We start from the raw sequence: 21,218 nt of genomic DNA, 5'->3' as shown, positions 1-21,218 counted from the left end.
GTATATGAATGCAAAAATTTAAACAAAAAGCTATCTAATATTTATTTTTAGGGGCATTCCTAAAATCCAAAAATAAAACCTCGTTAGTTTATGCACGAAAAATATTTTTTCTGAATTTCGTAGGTTTTACATAAATTTGATTGTTTTCCAAAAAAGCCGAACTTTCAACATTCATATTTTTAGCGAATGCTATGCTGGATTAGGATTATTTTCAATAGTTCGATCTTCTTCTTCCTTTTTCTCGGCGCTGTTATGATCTCGATGTCGAGGGGATCATAACTATCCCACGTAACTGCTTCACACTAGTGATCCGCCTGTGGGGTTCGCCGGGTTGACCTCAGAAATCGGCGGCAAGCCTCCCGGTTTTGTATTGTTCCATTTCTAAGGCCAACTGAATGCTGGTGGTTTTGCATTTGCTTGTACCAGGAGTTTTTAGGCCTACCTTTCTTTCTATTTCGTGTTGGAACGTTGTATGATATTGCTTTTTTGACGGGGTTCTCAGGATCTCTCCTTTGAACATGGCAATACCAACTGAGTCGGTCGTGTTCAATTTTTTGGGAGATGGTGTTTTTAACATGAAGGCTTCCTCGGATCTTCGTACTTCTAATTCTATCAAGCTTTGTTACTCCTGCTGTCATACGAAGCATCTTCATCTCAGCTGCCGTTAACTTACTCTCATACTTTTTGTACATTGTCCAACATTGTGAACCGTATGTGAGTGCTGGACGCACAACTGCGGTGTAGAGTCTTCCTTTCAGCTTAGGGGGCATTTTTCGATCACAGAAGATGGCAGAATTTTCCCGCCACTTCATCCACCCTACGCTTACGCGATGATTGATATCGTCATCACAAGTACCTTCGTTATTTATCATAGACCCCAGATATTTAAACTTTTCACACTTGGGAAGCACTACACCATTCAAATAAATGTCAGGAATAGGCCTGTGTGGATCAGAAAATGGGCAGCATAGGTATTCTGTCTTTTTCGCGCTTATGCGGTACCCACTACCTTCTAGAACATCCACCCATACATCAAGTGCTCGTTGCAGGGATATCGGGTCTTCACTTATGATGGCTCCATCGTCAGCAAAGAATAACTGATGCACTTTTGGGTCCGTCACTTTGCCTTCAAGCAGGTAATCAAGAACGGTAATAAAGAGCAGAGGACTCAAGACGCTTCCCTGGTGTACACCTACTGTGATTTCGAATTCTTCGGTGACTCCAGCTGCACATCTTACTTTAGTTACTGCTCCATCATACATGTCCATAATTATCCGCACATAGGTTTCCGGAACTCCTCGTTGTCTGAGGGCCACCCATATCAGATCTCGTGGTTGTCGATCGAATGCTTTTTCAAAATCAACCAATACCACATGCAAATCCTCCAAGGAATCTCGATGTTTTTCCATAATGATTCTTATACTCTGGATTGCATCTGTGGTTGATTTACCCGCAACAAACCCGCACTGGTCATCAGATAGCCTTATTATTTTTCGCAGTCGGCTACCCAAGACTCGCTCAACGATCTTCATGGTGTGTGACATCAGCTTAATCGAACGGTAATTATCACAGCTTCGAGTATCACCCTTTCCTTTGTATATTGGAAGAAGGTAACTTTCCCTCCATTGATTAGGCATTCGATCACCTCGTATAAGCTTGGAAACAAGAACCATGAGCCATCTAGACCCGATGTCTCCCATCTTTTTCCAAAACTCTGAGGGTATTTCGTCTGGCCCAACAGCTTTTCCCTTTTTGGAGTATTTTACAGCCTCACTAACTTCTTCGACTGTGACATCGGATACTTCGCTTAAGTTAGGTGAAGCTATTGGAAAGTGTAGCCTTGGAAATTGTTCATTTAGAAGTTCGTCACAGTACTGTCGCCACCTGTGGAGGATTTCGTCATTTTCCACAAGTAGTTGGCCTTGAGCATTGTTAATAAACTTCGGCGAACAGATCTCCTGAGCATTTCTTCTTCTTTGAGCGGCTATTTTGAAAATGGTTGCGCCCTTATTCACGTTTTGTCGTAGCTCTTGAATAGCACCAGCAGTCGGGGTAGAAATTTCATCTAGCTCCCGATATAGGTCTTCCGTATTCTTGGCTTGAATTTGGGCACATATCTTCTTCGCTTCTTTCTTGCAGTTTCTGTATTCCACTTCGAGGCGTGACTTTTGCTCTGTATTATTAGAGGGGCACTTCGACCAAGCTTTGAAAGCCATTTTCTTTTTACTTACAACTGCTTTAGCTTCATCATTCCACCACCATGTTTCTTTGCCTTGTTGGTTGTGTCCTTTTGAAACCCCTAACAGTGTTTTGGCTTTTTCTATGCAAGTTCGCTGTAGGAGGTCCCACATACTTTGTGCTGTACTCTCTTCATTTCGAAAAATGTTGGTGTTGTTATACAGATAGTTTTGCATATTCGAAATAAAAGCTTCGCCTTTTTCCTTATCCAGATTATACCATTTGATCTTCCCAAAAGTCTTTGTCTGTTTGTTGTCGTTCACTGTCTCCATAAAAAATTCTGTCAGTAGGAGACGGTGTTGGTGGGCGATCGCTTCTCCCAGTATCACTTTACAATCCTTGACCCGAGGTTTCATGAAACTAGATACCAAATGGTAATCAATCTGGGTCTCATTTCCACCACTGCTGTAAGTGACCAGGTGTCGGCTTTGTTTGATGAACATGGTATTTAGTACGATAAGACCATATGTTTTGCACGAGCTCAGGATGTCTTCACCAGGAGAGTTCCTAGTGCCGTATCCGAGGCCTCCATGGCAATCTTCATAGTCTTCGTTTGTTTTCCCGACATGTCCATTTAAATCTCCGCCCACGAACAAAAACTCTTCCTTTGGGATGTCCTTAAGTAGGTTGTGAAAATCAAGCCAAAATGCATCTTTTTCCACCTGCTCACATCCAATTTGGGGAGCATATGCAGTGACAATATTCCACAACTTTCCTTTAATCACCAATTTAAGGGACATCAAACGGTCACTGGATTTCGAAATGGATAATATGCTGCCTAAGAGGTCTTTTGTAAGGATGATTCCGATTCCGTTCTTACCCTTTTCCGTTCCATAGTAGAACATCTTGTAATTTTTTGTCCTTGTATCCAAGAAACGAGCCCTATTTCCCGTGTTACGCCATTTCGTTTCTTGGACACACAAGATGTCTACTCGCCTTCTTATCATCATCTCTTCCAGCTCGAAGCTTCGACCTGTCATACTCCCAATTTTCAATAGTTCGATAATATTACAAATTGACAGACACTAAGTTGAGTTCTGCTGTAGAGTTTTGTGTAGATTTAAAATCCGAACAAGAATACATATTTAGAGCTTTAAAAAAAAATTGAATTGGGTAGGGTATGTAAAAAAAAAATCATCATTAGAGCAACTTTCCCTATAAAAATAAACGGATTAATCCTCAAGAACTCTTCGATTTTCATACATTACTCAATCTTCAATTGCGTTTTAAGGCAAACTATAATTTTAGTCCAGTGAATAGAGACATTTTACTATGAAGCAAATGGAAAAAATAGGGACAGGCTGAAATCTTTTTTGAGGTTTGTTCAATTTTTGGCAAAAATCTCAGTTTTTACATAATTAAATCATCTGACAATATTCGGAAAGCATTGATATTTCATAAATAAGTACATTTTTACAAAAAAATTTTTGGCCGCCATTTTTAAAAATGCCTTTTTGTGATTTTCTCGGCTTCCGTTTGTTGTAGAAAAGATTGTTTTGTCCTGTTTTGTAGATAAACTCATTCTCTATTTTTTTTTAATTAAAAAACTTTTTTTTTGTAATGTTTCCGTATAAAAAGTTTTCAACGAAAAAATGTAGGTAAAATTTTCGGAGATAGTCGTCAATATTACATTTTTTTCTCGATTAAGGTTCATCTAACCGAAAAAATGTTATCATAATTTTTGTACAAATCTAAATTTACATTTAGGTATATTATTTTTTTTTTTTGCACGCCCAAAACTGTTTAAGTTATAACGAGAAAAAATTCACGACCACCCCGAAAATTTTACATTTTTGTGTCACTTCTAATACGAAAACAATACAACAAAAAATTATTTAAAACAAAAATTAGACAATTAATTTTTAATTTTGTCTGTACTGAGGTAATTTATTCAAAAATTATCTTTAAGGTGTAATAGCACCGTGTAGACACGAAACCGAGTGTCATTTTCATCAGTATATAAAACAAAGAAGAAACTTTATTTTCTTTTAAGTTTTTTTCTTAGCTCGATTTGGTGTATCAAACTCCAAACTAAATTTTTTCATTCAATTTTAAAACAAAATTAAAAAACAAAATTATTTTCAAATGCGATTCGTTTGCCTGAGGTTAAGAAGACTTTTAATTCAAAAGTTACCACTGTTTATTACATAAAAAAAGATTTTATTTTTTATTGTAACTTTTAAAATTACTTTAGGCTAGCGGAAAAAATATATACATACTTGCTTTTAGGCAAATTATTCAATGGAAGCAAACGAATCACATTCCGTTTTTGTTCGATTCAACTATCACATTTTCCACCTATCAAAATTGTTGTGCCAAAAATTTTGGCATGACCCCCCCCCCCCCCCCAAGAAGTAAACTTGTATACGCCTCTGTAAAAGATGTTCCAAAACCGCCATCTACTTCACTTAGAATGTGGTGGAAAACAGTTTTTTTTCGGAATTTTGAAAGGTTATATCTAAAAAAAACTTTACGTGTTGAAAAAATTCTGATTTAGATTCGAATTCAGAGCATCAAAAACCTAAAAAAAAAGACAAAACGCAGATCTTTTCTTAATTTTGTGGAAGGAAGAAAAGTTATTACTTTAACCTTTAGAATTGTTTATCGATTTTAAATTAATCCAAGAGTTTGCAAGTTAAAACTTAAAACAAAATTAAGTTTTTGAAAATTAGTGTTAATGAATTAAAAAGGCAAGACATACGAACTTTTTGTATGTGTAGGGTCAATGTGGGTAAATGTAAACAATTTCATGTCTTTTTTTTCTTTTGACTTTAGATTTTAGTATGTTTTCACGGAACAACTTGAATGGTATCTTCAAATACAAATATGAAATGTTGGCAATTCTTCTTTATAAATATAAACAAATATTTCCCAAATTGTTTAAATTACTTTAAAATATGGCATGTTTATAAATACCCCACCATATTTGTGTTTTTTTACAAATTCGGGGTAAATGTAAACGGTGGTTTAAAATTTTGAATTTCCTCTTTATCATATGGATAATGACTTGAAAAACGTTCAAGAAGGTATTTAACAAAAACTTTTTCAAATTCCAATAAAAGTTTTTGTTTTCTTCCTTTGATTCTTTATATAGGCACCCAATATGCATCCTAAGCAGCTCTGAACATCATATTTTTTTTTTTTACGTCAAAGACCGATTTTGCAACATCATACACTTAAAATGATGGTGTTGTCTACTTTAAAATGTGACTCCGCGGCACTTTAGCAATAGTAATTGACTAAAAATACTTTATTTTTATTAAAAATAATAATTTCAGCAAAAATATATGTTTATATTTACCCCCAGAATACGTTGTTTTTACCCATTATGAAAAAAATTCTGGGGTAATAGTAAACACATGCAAATCGACATAAATGTCCTGTATTTTAAAATTTGTTTGTTTCACAAAATTAAAAACTAAAAAGTATTTGCAAATTATACTGACTTAATTGAATCTGCAAAAATATTTAATTTTTCTGAAAGACTTACGACTTGTTTGGCACTTTAAAAAATTATCTTTCACAGAAAATACGCTCGTCGAATGAATTCTCTCTTGACAGCAATGAGCTTGACGTATAATATAAAAGATACATGCGTCCGCGATTTGTAATTATGTATGCATCAAAGAGATTTAACTGAAGCTTGTTATGAACCATGTTTTCATTTACCCCTGTTTACATTTACCCACATTGACCCTATGTGTAGAATTACATCGATTTGAATTAGGCCACACAAGGTGGTAAAAGAAAGTACCTACGGTTTTTAATTATTCTTTTTTCTACTGAAAGAAAGTTTAAGTCATTAGGCAAATATTTCAGTGTAAATACAAAAAAATTTTATAATCGTTAGAGCCGTTTTTTTTTAAACTAATTTTTTATAATTTTTTTGGAAAAAAAGTTTTAAAATAAAATTGGTATGCCGTTTTGTAGAAATCACTAATCAACATCTTAAAACAAAATTTCAAAAAAATTCAATGTTTCGCTTTCGAAAATTTGATTTTTCAAAAAAAAATTTTCAAATTTTTTTTTAAAACTCCAAAAATTATTTTTTTTGGAAATTTTATTTTTGGTTTATATTTAAATTTCGTTTCGTTGATATCGAATAAGCAATTTTGGAGATAATCGGATTTGAAAAAAAAAAACGGTTCTATAGCATGTACCGTTAATAATGATTTTCAAAAAAAAAATTTTTTCATTAAAAGATAGACTTTAGCTTTAAACTAACACTCGAATTTTTTAAACAAAATCGTTGGAGCCGTTTTCGAGATATTTCAATTTTACTAAAATCGGTATATGACAAGTACCGTTATTTTTGGTCCAAAAAAATTAATTCCAAAAACCCCTCTGGTGAGCTACATACCAAGTTTGACATTAATCGGTCCATCCGTTTAGGCTGTAGCTCCTTATACAGACAGACAGACAGACTGACAGACTGACAGACTGACAGACTGACAGACTGACAGACTGACAGACTGACAGACTGACAGACTGACAGACTGACAGACTGACAGACTGACAGACTGACAGACTGACAGACAGACAGACAGACAGACGGACTTCCGGGACCCACTTTTTTGGCATTGTCTACCATCGTAATGTCATGGAAAAATGTTATCTCAACTTTTTTTTTTGTACGAATGCATAACTTGATATATAGTACCTATATCGCAAGTAAAAATCTTAAAAACAGTTTCATTTTACAACAAAATCTACTTAGACAAAACTTTGATTGTGGCACATTTAAAAGAATTTTATTTCAAAAACTCTTTGAAAATGTTTTCCTATTTAGAAATAAAATAAAATATGAACGATCCATAATAAATTACATAAAGGTCCGAAGTCAACAATTCTCTATCAGCTCGCGTTTTCCAGATATTCTTTTTAATTATCGTCGAATCCGATCTTACACAATTCTTTGATGCCGGGTACAAAGGGGTTAAGTCAAAAAAATCGATTTTCGGATTTTTATTGGACTTCAGTCAGTTTTTTTTTCTCTCTTTCGTTTGGTCCTATCGCCATAGCTCTAGCGTATCTCCTTCCGTTAGAAATGATTCGGTACAAAGGGTTTAAGTCAAAATTTTTTTAAATTGTATGGTACTAAGGGCGTAAGTTGACTTAACTCCTTTGTTTTTGCATTCATTTTAAATTTTTAAATAAAAAAATTGATCCTAAAGCGTTAAGTCAAGAGGAAGAAAAAAAAAAAAGAAAAGCGATTTTTCTACTGTTTTATATTATTTCAAAAAGAATTTTCATATTTGGTAATTAATCACATTAATATTTCCAACTTTCTTTTATAAATTAAACCGTGTTATCAATGTAAACAAAGATTTTTCTTGACTTAACACCTTTGGACCAAGTTTATTTTTGAAGACTAAATGGCTCTAAAGTTTTAAGTCAACACAATTTTTTTTTTTTAACGGTCATTTTCTGGTGAACAGCATATGGATATTAAAATAGATCTTATAAATGATGTTTCTGCATCATTACTTTTTAAAAATAATAATATTCAGATTTACAAACAAAAATTGAAACTTCAATTTCATTTTCCTCAAAACTACATTTTCTGGCTTAACACCTTTGTACCCGGTGCCAAGGAATTGTCTTTACAGTTTTCATGTCAATTATGTAAATTTAAATGGTTAAAAACATAAATAGTATAAAAGTTTTTAATTGAAACAATTTTTTTATGAAATCTAAGATATTTTTGAGAAAAATAATTTCCCAAAATCTTCCCCCCATTGTTTACACTTTGCTTAAATTTTTCGTTTCGGTATACAATTTTAATGCTAGGAATTTCCATTTGCCCCTCCCGAATTTTGAGAAAAGGTCAAATTTTATAAAAATTCATCTAAAAACAAAAATTTTATAAAAACATGAATTTGGATTGTGTGCGAATAAAAATTCCATGTTTAAACATTATTTCTCATTCAAATGTAATTCTAATAAATTCATTGTCACAACATAAGGGTGACAAAAGAATGAACAAAAGAAAACACCTTGAACTCAATTTTATATATGTATACCTACACAAATATTAAAGTAAAACAACCATAGAGCCCTAGGAAATTACCATTGGAAATTAAATCGTGCAAAGCATCTTGTTTGTATAGGTTAACCTCTTTCAAAACAGAAAAAAAAAGAAGAAAAATCAAAACAAAAACAAAACAAATTGATTTAAGAAGCCATTTACATGAAAATATGCATATGTTGATACTTGTACGACAAAATATTTCTTCCCAAGCCAACCTCTATACTCTGTACCACCTAACCCCCATAATATATTTTCTACTACGACTACACCTACCTATCTAAGCAAAAAACCATACTCACTTTGCATTGTCATCACTATTATACAACCAGCCAGCAGCAAAACAGCCTTCACCGTTTTGTTTCATTTGTGTAATGATGCTAAAATATATTTGTGTTTACTTTAATTACTTACATTGCCCTAACGTTTTGAGAGAGAACATGTGAATGTAATGAGTAGGAACATAATAATGAAACACAACACAAAACACTACAACTTCGATTAAAACAATTAATGAATAATTAATAAATTTATTCTCTTCTAAAATTATAATCCATACAAAACTTGGGAAATGAGGCTTAAAACCCATAATGCTTTAGGTCTATACTTTTCTCTATATATATTATAGAGAGACTATAGGTATTAAAATCATCCAGCCACTATAACAAAACATACAGGAACTTTGCTATAAGGTTCATTAAATGGTCTCGAATTTTCAGGGCGTGTTAGAGGGATTTTTGGATTATTAACTTTTCCAAACCATACATTACAGAGCTTATTTTAAATTCTATTTTCAGTTCTAGTTCCTACTCTAACTAAGCCCCATTCCACTTTTCGGTGTGTATGCAGATCTATGGGGGATTTCTCTTTTTTGGAAATATGCGTAGGAGTGTGTGGTATTAGAATTATAACAAAAAGGGATAAGGAGCCACAGAGTTAGCTATCTGAACTGTAATATCGATAATAGAGACGCAAGACCAATAAGCTTTTTGTCCCAATTTCCATAAAAAAGGCTAAGAAAAAGGATATTATTTATATCCAGAAAGGAAAATGTGTAAATGGGTTAGAATCAGTGGCGTAGATAGCTTTTTGCTAAGGGGGGGGGATAGATCTAGTTCGCAAATTTTTGTTTATGTTTTAATAATGCTTCTTTGTATTGTTTTTATTCTCTTTAAATTGGAGAAAGTTCTTTCGGTAGTTGACGTAGAAACCAGCAGTGTAGCTAATATCTTTAATAAAATATAAATACCATAACAACTTTTTTCGGTGCAGCTTTCGAGCGCTTTCAATGAGTTCATAGAGGAAGTATTTTTCTTTCAAAATTTTTTGTAAAAATTTCATATTTTTTCCAACTTGGCACTAGAACAAAAATTGTGACCAATATTTCTATAGTAAGTTGGAATAGGTGATCCCGTACATGATCGTATTTTTTTTATTAAAAAAACAAAACCGACTTCCATGGATCAAAACTGGGTTTTATGGTTTTTCTAATAGTACTGAACAGGCACCAGCTTTTCAATACCTACAAAAAGAATTATCAAAATTGGTTCACTCGGTCCAAAGTTATGAGGTGACAAACACAAACTCCTTTTTGGAAGTCGGTAAAACAATTAGGAAATCCCGATTGTTTAAATAATATTTCCTTCTTGGATGAAAACTATAAGGAAATCTTATTGTTTTTGTTCTATTTTATGTGGTCTAGTTTTTGGTAAAACTCAACAGTTTCATTAAATTTTTTAGCTGCTTTGTCTATTTCAGACGAAGAATCCTTAGAAGGAACCGAAAACCCTTCTAGTGTGTTTTCATGGTTTGTACATTTTTCTCCAAGGCCCATTACATAGAAATCGAGAAAAAGATTGAAAACAGTAACACGAAAATATTCTTTACTGTACTTTGAACCGAAGGGTTCGAACGATTCTTTTGTCGCTTCACTATTCTCTTATGTTTAACGCCTATGTCAAGGATTTCAGCTAATTTTTCCCATATACAAAAAACTTTCGAAAATGAGTCGTCTTCTGCCCGTTTAATTTTTAGTAGATCCCTTAAATCTTTAGCGAGCTCCATTGCTTGGACCAAGTCTAAATTCACTCTTTGAAACACCGACTTAATGGCAACGAAAGTTGGTAAACCATATTTATAACCTTTAAGCTAATCAAGAACTCGAAATCCATAGCGTTTTTTTTTTCAAAGTGCGCTTCTTCAACTTATTTATTCATGACTGTTTATATCGATCCCAATGGGGGGGATATATCCCCCTGATCCCCCCCCCTATCTACGCCACTGGTTAGAATTATATATGTGTTTCTGTCTTAGACACAATTTTATTCTATCAGGCAAAAGCGAAAAAGGACTTGGTAAACTGAAAAAGCAATATGTACATATTTATGTTGGCGAACGAGAGGATTTATTTGTTTTTATTTTCTTTTTTGTATCTTCTTCATCAAAGAATTGTGGAAGATCTAAAGTTGGAAAAGGACTTAATTTTATTTTGACCATCTCTATAAAATGGTACATTAAAAAGAGTCTTTGGTTTGGTTGATTCTGTTTGGTTTTACATTAAGATAATATTGTCTCTCTCCATCTTTCTCTTTCTGTTTCTTTTTTTTTGTAACTGAAATGTCATTTTGGTATATTAGAAGTAGAGGAAAATTTAGCTTTTATAATGGTCCATTAGGTCAAAGAGTGCTTGAACAACATTTATGTATGTCCCACTGGTAAATGCAATGAATTAATTTTTGTTTTTACTCACAAGGCAAATTAAAAGAGGAGCATCATGTGTATTGAAACGAAACCTTTATTTAAAACTATAATAGCAAATCAATTTGTGTTGGTTTTACATTTTTCAATTCGATTCATGTGGGTAAAATAGTATAGATTCCACTTAATTTATGTAAATCGTTTTAAGCTTTTGATGTATTGAACTCTTAGGTATCTTGACATAAAAGGCTAGACTTTGCAATTGGTTTGGTAGAGAAATTAATTTTGTTTCAGTAAATGAATGATGTTGGCTATACAAAAGTAATTGATCTCTAAAAGGTGAAGGTTAATAGGATTTTTGAAGCATACAATGCAAAACCAAAAAAAAAAAGAAAATTTGAAAAACTAAAGGTTTTAAAGTTGATTCCAATCGATAGTAAATAAAAGCTTTGAATCTGTTGCAATTAGGTATGAAATTGATTGCGAATTAGTTTCAAATCTATTTTTAAATATTATCAAGAATGTTGCTATCCGTTTAAAATACAAATCAAGAGGAACAATAATGCCAAGGTCACCGTTTTTACAGGAACCAACTCAGACCTTTTTGAATCACCCTCTAATTTTATACCAATCGAGCCAGATATTGAAAACAATTTTGCACTATTTTGTGTTCTAGTCACATGGCAATCGCTTCGATTAATCAAAATCTAGGGGCGATATTTTTTAGTTTTTTTTTTTATTTGTCTTAACAAAAAAGTTATGGCCAAAAAACGATTTATATATATTGCCATTTATTTTTTTGAAAATGGGTCCATTATTACAGTGGTGACGAAAGTCCAAAATTTAAAAAAATAATTTTTTTGATGTTTTTTTCGTTTTTTTGGCCATAACTTTTTTGTTATGCCATTTATTTTTTTGAAAATGGGTCTATTATTACAGTGGTGACGAAAGTCCAAAATTAAAAAAAAAATTTTTTTGATGTTTTTTGCGTTTTTTTGCCACAACTTTTTTGTTAAGACTAATAAAAAAAAACTAAAAAATATCGGCCCTAGATTTTGATTAACCGAAGCGATTGCCATTTGTTTCATGAAAATGGGTCCATTATTACAGTGGTGACGAAAGTCCAAAATTTAAAAAAATAATTTTTTTGATGTTTTTTGCGTTTTTTTGCCACAACTTTTTTGTTAAGACTAATAAAAAAAAAACTAAAAAATATCGGCCCTAGATTTTGACTAACCGAAGCGATTGCCATTTGTTTCATGAAAATGAATCCATTATTACAGTGGTGACGAAAGTCCAAAATTTAAAAAAATAATTTTTTTGATGGTTTTTGCGTTTTTTCGCCTTAACTTTTTTGTTAAGACAAATACAAAAAAACTATAAAATATCGCCCTAGATTTTGATTAATCGAAGCGACTGCCATTTGTTTCATGAAAATGGGTCCATTATTACAGTGGTGACAAAAGTCCAGAATTGGTTTAATAAATTTTTGGTGATTTTTGCGTTTTTTGGTCATAACTTTTTTGTTAAGCGAATAAAAAAAAAACTAAAAAAATATCGCCCCTAGATTTTGATTAATCATTGCCATTTTTTTTTTTTTTGAAAATGAATCCATTATTACAGTGGTGACGAAAGTCCAAAATTTGTTTAATAAATTTTTATTGTTTTTTGCGTTTTTTGTTCATAACTTTTTTGTTAAGACAAATAAAAAAAAAAAACTAAAAAATATCGCCCCTAGATTTTTATTTAACGAAGCGATTGGTGTTTAATTTTTCATAACCAGGCGAGTTTTGCAAAGTTCAGGATCATAAAACTTCATGGTCATAAAAAGTTACCATTCGATTAGAAAACTGCATTTTATAAATTTTAGTGAAAATCGTCTTGAAAATTTTTCGAAATTATTGTTATAACATTTTCGATGTAAAAACTGTATAAGATCCCGCAATTTCAATTTTTTTAAATTTTATTTTAATATACCTACATGTGTAGCAGTTTTTGAAAAATAATTTTCCAACCGAAATTTTGACAAATTTAACCCTATCACATTTTGCCTATATTTTGTTGCATATAAGAAGATTAAGCGTGAAACATTTTTAGGGAAGGTTGTCGTATAGCAGGATCTCAGACTTTAATGTCTCAATACTGATTTTTCATTGATAAAAAACTGATTTCTGAATTTATTTATTTTTTTTTGTTTGTTTGTTTAATCAATTAAATTAAGAATAATTGTATGTGATGTAAAAAATTGTACTTTCAATTTGCTTTCATGTAAAGAAGAAACATACACAACATGTTAGCACGATTTGTTTTAAATTTAATAGACATTCCACATATTAAAAAAAATTATTTCTAAGACACACTTTTTACAAACAAACTATTTCATCTGTTGTTGGTAAGTATATCTATTCCCATTAATTTTTTTCATTAACTTTATATTTAAATTCCTCTATTTAAGAATTTAGTATTAAGTAAAGAAAATACTTAAAAAATAAAATATTTTTACTAACATTAAAATAATCTCTAGAAATAATACTTTACACACTTTAAAACATTTTAAATCATTAAAAATAATTATTTTTCTTCTTTTGTAAATATATACCTATATATTTTTTAATTTGTAGAAACATATATTTTTGATTTTAATTTTACTTAGTTTTAAGTTATTGCTAATAAGATTAAAAAAAAAAAAAAAACAATAACTTTCGCTCAAGAAAACAACAAGCAAAAATTAACAACAATCAAAAAATAAAAATTCAAATTTTATTATTAAAAAAACATCAACAACCTCAACATGAAAAAAAAACAACAAAAAAATACAACAAACTCCAAAACAACAAATTAAAAATATATTAATTATTATATTTTTTTCAATAAAAAAAAATATATATATAAAAAAATACTAATATATGGACACAAGCTACACACCTCTTCCGGAATAACAGAAAAATAAATATTTTTTGCAATAAAAAAAATAAATCTGAATTCACACAAAACAAAACTCTTTTTTAAGGATAAACATTCAGTTTTATTCGAAAATTATAGATTTATATGCAAAAAAAAAAAATCCAAAAAATTCACAAGAGAAATATATATATATAAAAAAAAACTAACCCCCTCTCCTTCAGCCTTCAGAATATATATTATATAATATACATATCAAAATATACATCCACGAATATACAGACAGTAAAAAATATTTAAAAACTAATACTACTACTTTTACTACTATTTAATACTACTACTACTACTACAACTCAAAAACTACAAGAAAAACAGAAAAAAATCCCAAAATTTTTTCAAAATAAACAAAAAAACAAAAAATAAATAAAAAAACAAAAAAAACATTTTTCAAAATCTCAAAAAAAAAAAAAATCTTGAAAAATTAAAATGCAAAGATGTTTACTGAAAAAATCCAATATCGCTTGTTTGTCTGTGTGCAGGGTTTACGGTGTCGTGTGACGTACCGGGCTGAAGCGAGTCCCTCCGGGCAGTGTACCTCTAAATTCCTCCCCCGCCTCAACTGCCGTGCAACAGCACCCCCCTGAGCGAGATGGATAGACGTTCTGTTGTATATTCCGCGTGTGTAGTGAATTTCATTTGAACAGATCAGATTGTAGATACATTTTTGAAAATTTACTTTGAAAAAATAAAAAAAAAAAAACGGATTTATTGTAGTTTTTGACAAGGATTATGATTGCCAATCTTCCAAAAGAGCAGACATAAAAATAAGGGTTTCTGTTTTTATTTGAGCAGAACAAGAAGATGCATGAAGATAATTCTGTCGCTTGAAGATGTACGAGGAAGAACCTACCTACCCCAACAGCAAATGTGCATTTTGAATGCATATTTGTAAAGGCAATATGAAGGAGAGTGTGTGTGTATGATGAAAGAAAGAGAGAGAGAGAGAAAGAGAGGTGTGTAGTAACTGGCGAAAAACAAGATTGTTTTTTCTCGATGACAAGATGATTGGATTTCAAAATAAAAAAAAAAAAAAAAATAATAAAAACAAGACGACATTATATCAAATGTAATGGAAAATGCAAATCCAATAAGAACAATACAAAAAAAAACAAAAATCGAAATCTGATCTGTTCATGTTCACTACATTCAACTGGAAGAAGAAGATGCGTTCATTGAAGGATGAGAAGAGAAGAAGTCATCATAATGGGGATAGGGCAGCGATGGAGCAACTACAAGAGATGAAGAAGGAGACAGCGGAAGATATTAATTTATGACAACATGGTGGTGAGTTAAAGGATATTATTTGTTTGTAAAATCACTGTTGTCATAATTTTTATGATTATAGTGCACACACATTTTTTTTTTAAAAGAATATGTATGTAAATATTTTTTTTCTTTAATTATTTCATCAATAATTTATTAACGATATTTAATTTATTTTACAGGGCTATTAATTTTTTTTATTAATTTTTGTTTGTCCTTATGTGCATGTACATAACTGAATCCTTTTATTTAATTTTTATTTTAGTAAAATTTTAAAGTTGGTTTTATGAAATTATATGTCCCTTCAATTTGAATATTTAGAAAGCATTTCTTAATATAGTTTTAAGTTGTATGTAAATATACATATCTGTACAAAGTACAATTAAAATTCATTAATTGATTTATTAACAACTCTTCTTTTAGTGCTCTTCTTTAGTGCCTCTCACCAACGAAGACAGAAACGAACTCGATTTTTTAGCGAATTTGGTCTCGAATTTTTCTCTAAAAATTCATCGGCTTCGAAAATAAATTTACTGTAGATTAGGCATTTTCAATTTTAATGGATATTGTGTGCATTAAATGATGTTTTTTTTTATAATTACCATTCACTTTACAATTACCTTCTTGAATGTGATAAGTCAAAGATATAATTTAAGTTCAAACAAATGTGTTAGAAAGTAGATAGAAGAAAATTACAAAAATTATATTACATTTTGTGTAATTTTGTTTTAATACAACATTTTTGTATTGTTTTAATACAACACAAATATTTATTGCCCAAAAAAATATTTATTGCTCACATTTTGCAATAATTTTTTTATTTGCAATCATTTTTTTTTTTTTTAATACAAAATATTTGTATTTGCAATACATTTTTTTTATTTTCAGTGCAAATATTTTTTAAGTTGCAATAACATTTGTTTTTACCGATTCCAAAAAGGATATTTTTTTGTTTTTCTTATGTTTGTTACCTCATAACTTTGGACTGAGTGAACCAATTTTGATAATTCTTTTTGTATTGGAAAGCTGGTGGCTGCAATGTGGTCCCATTTCAATTTCGTTCAGTTATAGCCATAGGAACTATTAGAAAAAATATTAATGCAATTTTTTTTAATTTGCAATAAATATTTTCTTTTAATACAAAAAATTTGTATTTGCAATAAATATTTTTTTTTTAATTTGTAAAGGAAACAAATGCATTAAAAAATGTACTCGAAAATATCCAATTTGTATTAAATTAAAATTATTTTTTTTTTTTTCGAAAAATCAGTTATTTCAATAATATGAGTTAAATTTCTTCAGAATAGTATACCAAATTTTATTTTGAAAATATATAAATATTAAAAATACTAAGAAAATCGGCTCTTAAAATAGTAAACAAAAAAATACAAAAGTTGAAACCATTTAAAGACTCCTGTTTTCAGAACTTGGAAAACACTTTTTAAATATTTTTCAAAAAGTCAAAAAGTGTCTCCAATTTTTCTTCAATTATAAAATTAAATTCAAATGATTCATTTTTCTTTAACATTCGAAGCAAATTTTATCATAACCGAAAGTATGTCTAAAGACTTTTTATAAAATAGCGTAAGTGGGAGATAAAGGAGAGTAAGAGTACATTCCTTTGGACATCACAGAGTTTTATTAAGAATAGCCGGTTTATTTTAAAAAAATAAGTACTTCGCAATATCATTTTTCACATTTTTGTCGTGGTGGAATTGTAAATTCCATTTTTCATAGAAAATTTAAATTTGTTCCTATCATATTATTTTATGCAAAGAGTAAATAAGTATCTTATTTTTTTTTTGTTAGAGATTGTAATTGGTAATGTTTGGTTTGAATATGAATATGAATCCATAAATAATATTCTATTAAATGCTTCCTTAGAATCCCTTATATTAAGTCAAAAAGTGTCTCCATTTTTTTTTTTTTTTTTTTTTAATAATTTAGTGAGAAATGCCTCCCCGTTGTCTGCCACTATCAAACAGTTAGATTGCATTAATAGATATTGTTGCTATGAAATAAATAGAAATAGATTGATAAATAATTAACAAAACTAGAAAAATATTAGCGTAAAGTGTGCATTCTGATTTTTTTTTATTTAAAAATTTATTTTAAAATAGGTACCTACAGATTTTTGTAAACGTTTATGACTCATAATTCCAAATATAAAAAAATATTACTCATATCCTGCGAAACTTAAAAAAAAAATATTTTCTAAAACATTTTTGACCATCACCCAATTTAATCACAACCTTTCCTACTTTCAACAACAAATAACAAAATTAACATAACATTTCACTTGTTTGTTTGAAATTTCTTTTAATGAATGAAAAAAAAAAAACAATACCTAATTAAAAACAACATCCATCAAATAAACTAACCAACCAACAAAAAAAAATCCAAAAACAAAAATATTTCTAATAATTCATCTAAAATCATCTTATTATTCCCACATAAAGAATTTCAAAAAAAAAAAATAAAAATAAAAAAAACATACCTAATTTCCCTCATGACCAAACTAAAATCGTATCTCATCGTATTATTCAAAATCCAATTGACATGGCTTTCAGCAACATCTGCTTGTTTCAAAATAAAAACATTTTCAACAAAAAAAACTCAATCGTAATAAACATCTTTTGCCACATCAAAAAAAAACCTCCCAACCGCACTCTGCGGCAAACACCCATCGCCATTTTTTCTAAATTTCATTCAATTTTCAAAAATAAACTCAGGTAGAATGAATCAACATTATATTACTTCCTCAGCTGTTTTCTGTTTCTTAAATATTATAAACAAATTTCGTTTTGTTTAAAATAAAAAATAAAAAAAAAAGAAAAAAAAAATATTTCCCATACCGGGAATCGAACCCGGGCCTTCTGGGTGAAAGCCAGATATCCTAGCCACTAGACCATATGGGATATAAAAACTCTGCTGTAAAAACACAAATATATTAGTTAATATAGAAAATCTAAAAATAATCTTGTTTTGAATCTTCTATTAAAAAATACGTCATAGCTTGAAAAATTATATTTTGCTCCACATCGACTTTATAAGTAATTATTATTACTGTTTGGAGAGTTGTGCCTTGGTTAGTTGTTAGTTTTGAATATAAATTAAACCATAAAATATGCACTCATACAATCCAAAGACAAATAGAGGGAAAGAGAGAGTGAATGAGAGATACAAAAATTGTGTGTGTACCACTTTTCCAGTCGTTCTCGTTGTCGTTCGTGTTCAGTGTTGACTGAATGTAGATTTTTGCGACACCTCTCAGCTTCAGGTATCAAGATGATAAGGAGAGTAAAAAAAAATACATATAATTAATTCAAGCAATCTTTTTTAATATTCATAGCGTTTCTCTCTCTCTCTCTCTCTCTTTTGCTACCTCACAAGTCCCAAGTGAATTTTTGTTTGTTTATTATATTTTTCTTTTCTCAAGTTTTGGTTTCGTATGGTGACAATGAACTTCCTGGTGAACGTGAAGTGTGCCGAAGTGTCAATGATTGGATTGGGGGCGTTGCTGTTTTGCTTGATTTCCGGCGGGAATTTATCGCTGAAATAATATTTACATTTTTGTTTTTTTTTTTTTTTGTTGTTCTGTTTCGCTTTGCATTTAATAAACAGACAAATAATATTATCTGAGTTGAGTTAGCAATCAATTTATATGAGTATTTCGTGCGGAAGTATAGATTGGCTTTGCCAGCAGGTTATTTTTTAATTAAACTTAGATTTCAAACATAAATTAAATTTAAATTTATCTCTTCAGGAATTTAAATAAGTTTAAAGAATTTTTTTTATAACAACTAGTAATCTATAGTATTTTGTTATTTACCCTTTTTGTGCCTAATTTGTTTATATTTTTATATCCAAACCATAACACATAAAAATATAAAATTGGAAAGAAATAAAATTGAAAAAAAAAAAAAAAAAAATATTTCCCATACCGGGAATCGAACCCGGGCCTTCTGGGTGAAAGCCAGATATCCTAGCCACTAGACCATATGGGATATTGATTTTTAATTGTATATTGTTAGATTTGTAACAAATAAAATAAAATCGTTCTTTAACTGGTAGAAACTATGTATATCGATATGCAAACGAATTTAGGGAAATATTACTTTTTGAAGTTATACTTCTTTTGTGGCGTTCGTTGGGGGTATGAAAGTTTACTTTTTAAAAAGAAATTTCAAAGGGATTAGCAAGTAGCAGCATCTTCATAGTTCTCATAATTTTAAAACAGTTTTGTTAATGTATGAACCTACTAATTTCATTTCTATGCGTGAAAAGTATATCTTAAATCGCGTTTAGGAAATTTTCACTAGTGGGTATTTTCATTGTAACGGGTGTGACAAAGTTACTTCATATTGTGTGTACTAATTACTAAAAAAGGGTAAAAAATAGCTTCAACACCTAGTTGTTTATATTTCGTTAACCTGTTTTCGAACATCACAAACTCTTAAACTTAGATGTAAGTAACGGGTGTGACGTTAGAAAATCGATTGAGTCTGGTTTGATTTTTCAATGAAAAGACGTGGATATTCGTATTCAATACGAGAGGAGATTTGTTTCCAGTATTTACCTAAGCAAATTATTTCAAGGGAATTAAAAAAAAAAAAAACTATGGTTTTATAACAACGCAAAAATATATCGCTTGTGACATATTCCAAAATCAAATACTTCAAATTTCAAAAATATTTAAACACTATTCACACACAAAATAGTTTATCAGGTTTTTTTTTTATAATAATGCTTACTTTGAAAACTTTTAGGGTGTTAATTTTTCCAACCTTCTACTCAAAATTTCCTCATTTTTTTAATTAAAAAGTTTAGTTAAAGTGCCATCATTTAATTTGCTTATACGTTCGCATTCATTTTTGTCCTGTTAATGGTCAACTTGCGTGGAATTATCCTAGTAAGAGAACGATGACGTATTGAAAAATTTAAAAAAGTGCCACTTCTAATTTATATCTATACTTTTTTTTTTTTTTTAACTTTTAATCTACGAAAAGTGTCTAAAATTTTGAAATTCTAAACAAAGTAAAAAATACGATCTCAGTTTAAAAACGAATTTTTGTTCGAAAACGAGACACAGAAAATACTTAATTTTATTTAACACTATTTTTGTTAGTTTGTGTTTTTCTATGCTTCAGAAACAAGACTCAAACCAAAATATATATTTTGCGTATTTTGGTTTAATTAATTCCAATTGGATGTGAATTATGATTTTTTACCGATTTCCAAAAAAGAGGAGGTATTCAATTCGTCTGTATTTTTTTGTTTTTTATGTTTGTTACTTCATAACTTTGGACTGAGTGAACCAATTTTGATAATTCTTTTTGTATTGGAAAGCTAGTGGCTGCAGTGTCGTCCCATTTTGTTCAGTTCTGGCGATAGAAACTATTAGAAAAACTATAAAACCCAGTTTTCATTCGTGGAAGTCGATTTGTTTTTTGGTAAAAAAGATTATAGAAATTTTTCAAAAAAAAAAAAAAAAAAAAAATTGAAATACAAAGAATGGTTTTTTCGTTAAAAAAAATCTGCCTGTTATGTCGGCTTTTTCTGTTTATCAACAATTTTTTAAAGGCCAACCTTTCCGCAAATTTTTCTGACATAGAAAATAGTTTCATAAATTCCTCAATCTGTTCTTGTAAATTATCAACAAAGCCCAATTATGATCAAATGAATTTTCTTCAATTTTTCAAATCAATATTTACATATACATATGTACCTATTATTTTTTTTTTTTTTGACAGTCTTGTCCGTCTGAACGGGACTCTCCATTCTTGGAGTTTATTATTTGAAACAATGAATTATTGAAGATATTAATAAATTCTTAAACAAAATATGTTCACTGTGGTGTATACGTACTTTTTTTTTATTTGAAAAAATAATGTATTTTGATGGGAACAAAAACATTTTCCTGGTATATTACATTTATTTGTGAGTTTAAACTTGTCTCCTAAAATAAAATATACCCAAAAAATTTAAATTTAATGGTCAACTAATAGAGGCTTGCAGATTAGAACCTTAA

At 30.0% G+C, this 21,218-nt stretch overlaps 1 protein-coding gene and 2 non-coding genes across 10 annotated transcripts in view; 1 reads left to right on the top strand and 2 right to left on the bottom strand.

Moving 5' to 3' along the window:
- Positions 1 to 21,218, top strand: part of LOC129918124 (heterogeneous nuclear ribonucleoprotein L) — a 369,767-nt gene that overhangs the window by 150,166 nt on the left and 198,383 nt on the right. Inside the window, exon 1 of one of the 8 annotated variants that reach the window (XM_055998483.1) lies at positions 14,459 to 15,208. The exons of the other annotated variants lie outside the window; for them this stretch is intronic. The gene's annotated coding sequence lies outside the window, so the exon portion shown is untranslated. Of the gene's footprint in view, positions 1 to 14,458; positions 15,209 to 21,218 lie in introns of those variants that run through there. 8 annotated transcript variants of the gene reach the window in all.
- On the bottom strand, positions 18,034 to 18,105 carry Trnae-uuc (transfer RNA glutamic acid (anticodon UUC)). The gene has a single exon. It is a non-coding gene; the product is annotated as a tRNA-Glu (tRNA).
- Trnae-uuc (transfer RNA glutamic acid (anticodon UUC)) lies at positions 19,123 to 19,194 on the bottom strand. Its single transcript has one exon. It is a non-coding gene; the product is annotated as a tRNA-Glu (tRNA).

This window comes from Episyrphus balteatus, chromosome 4, assembly GCF_945859705.1.
Source record: "Episyrphus balteatus chromosome 4, idEpiBalt1.1, whole genome shotgun sequence".
Lineage (NCBI taxonomy): Eukaryota > Metazoa > Arthropoda > Insecta > Diptera > Syrphidae > Episyrphus > Episyrphus balteatus.
The sequence above is the reverse complement of the archived record's forward strand: the minus strand, read 5'-3'. Positions and strand labels throughout refer to the sequence as shown.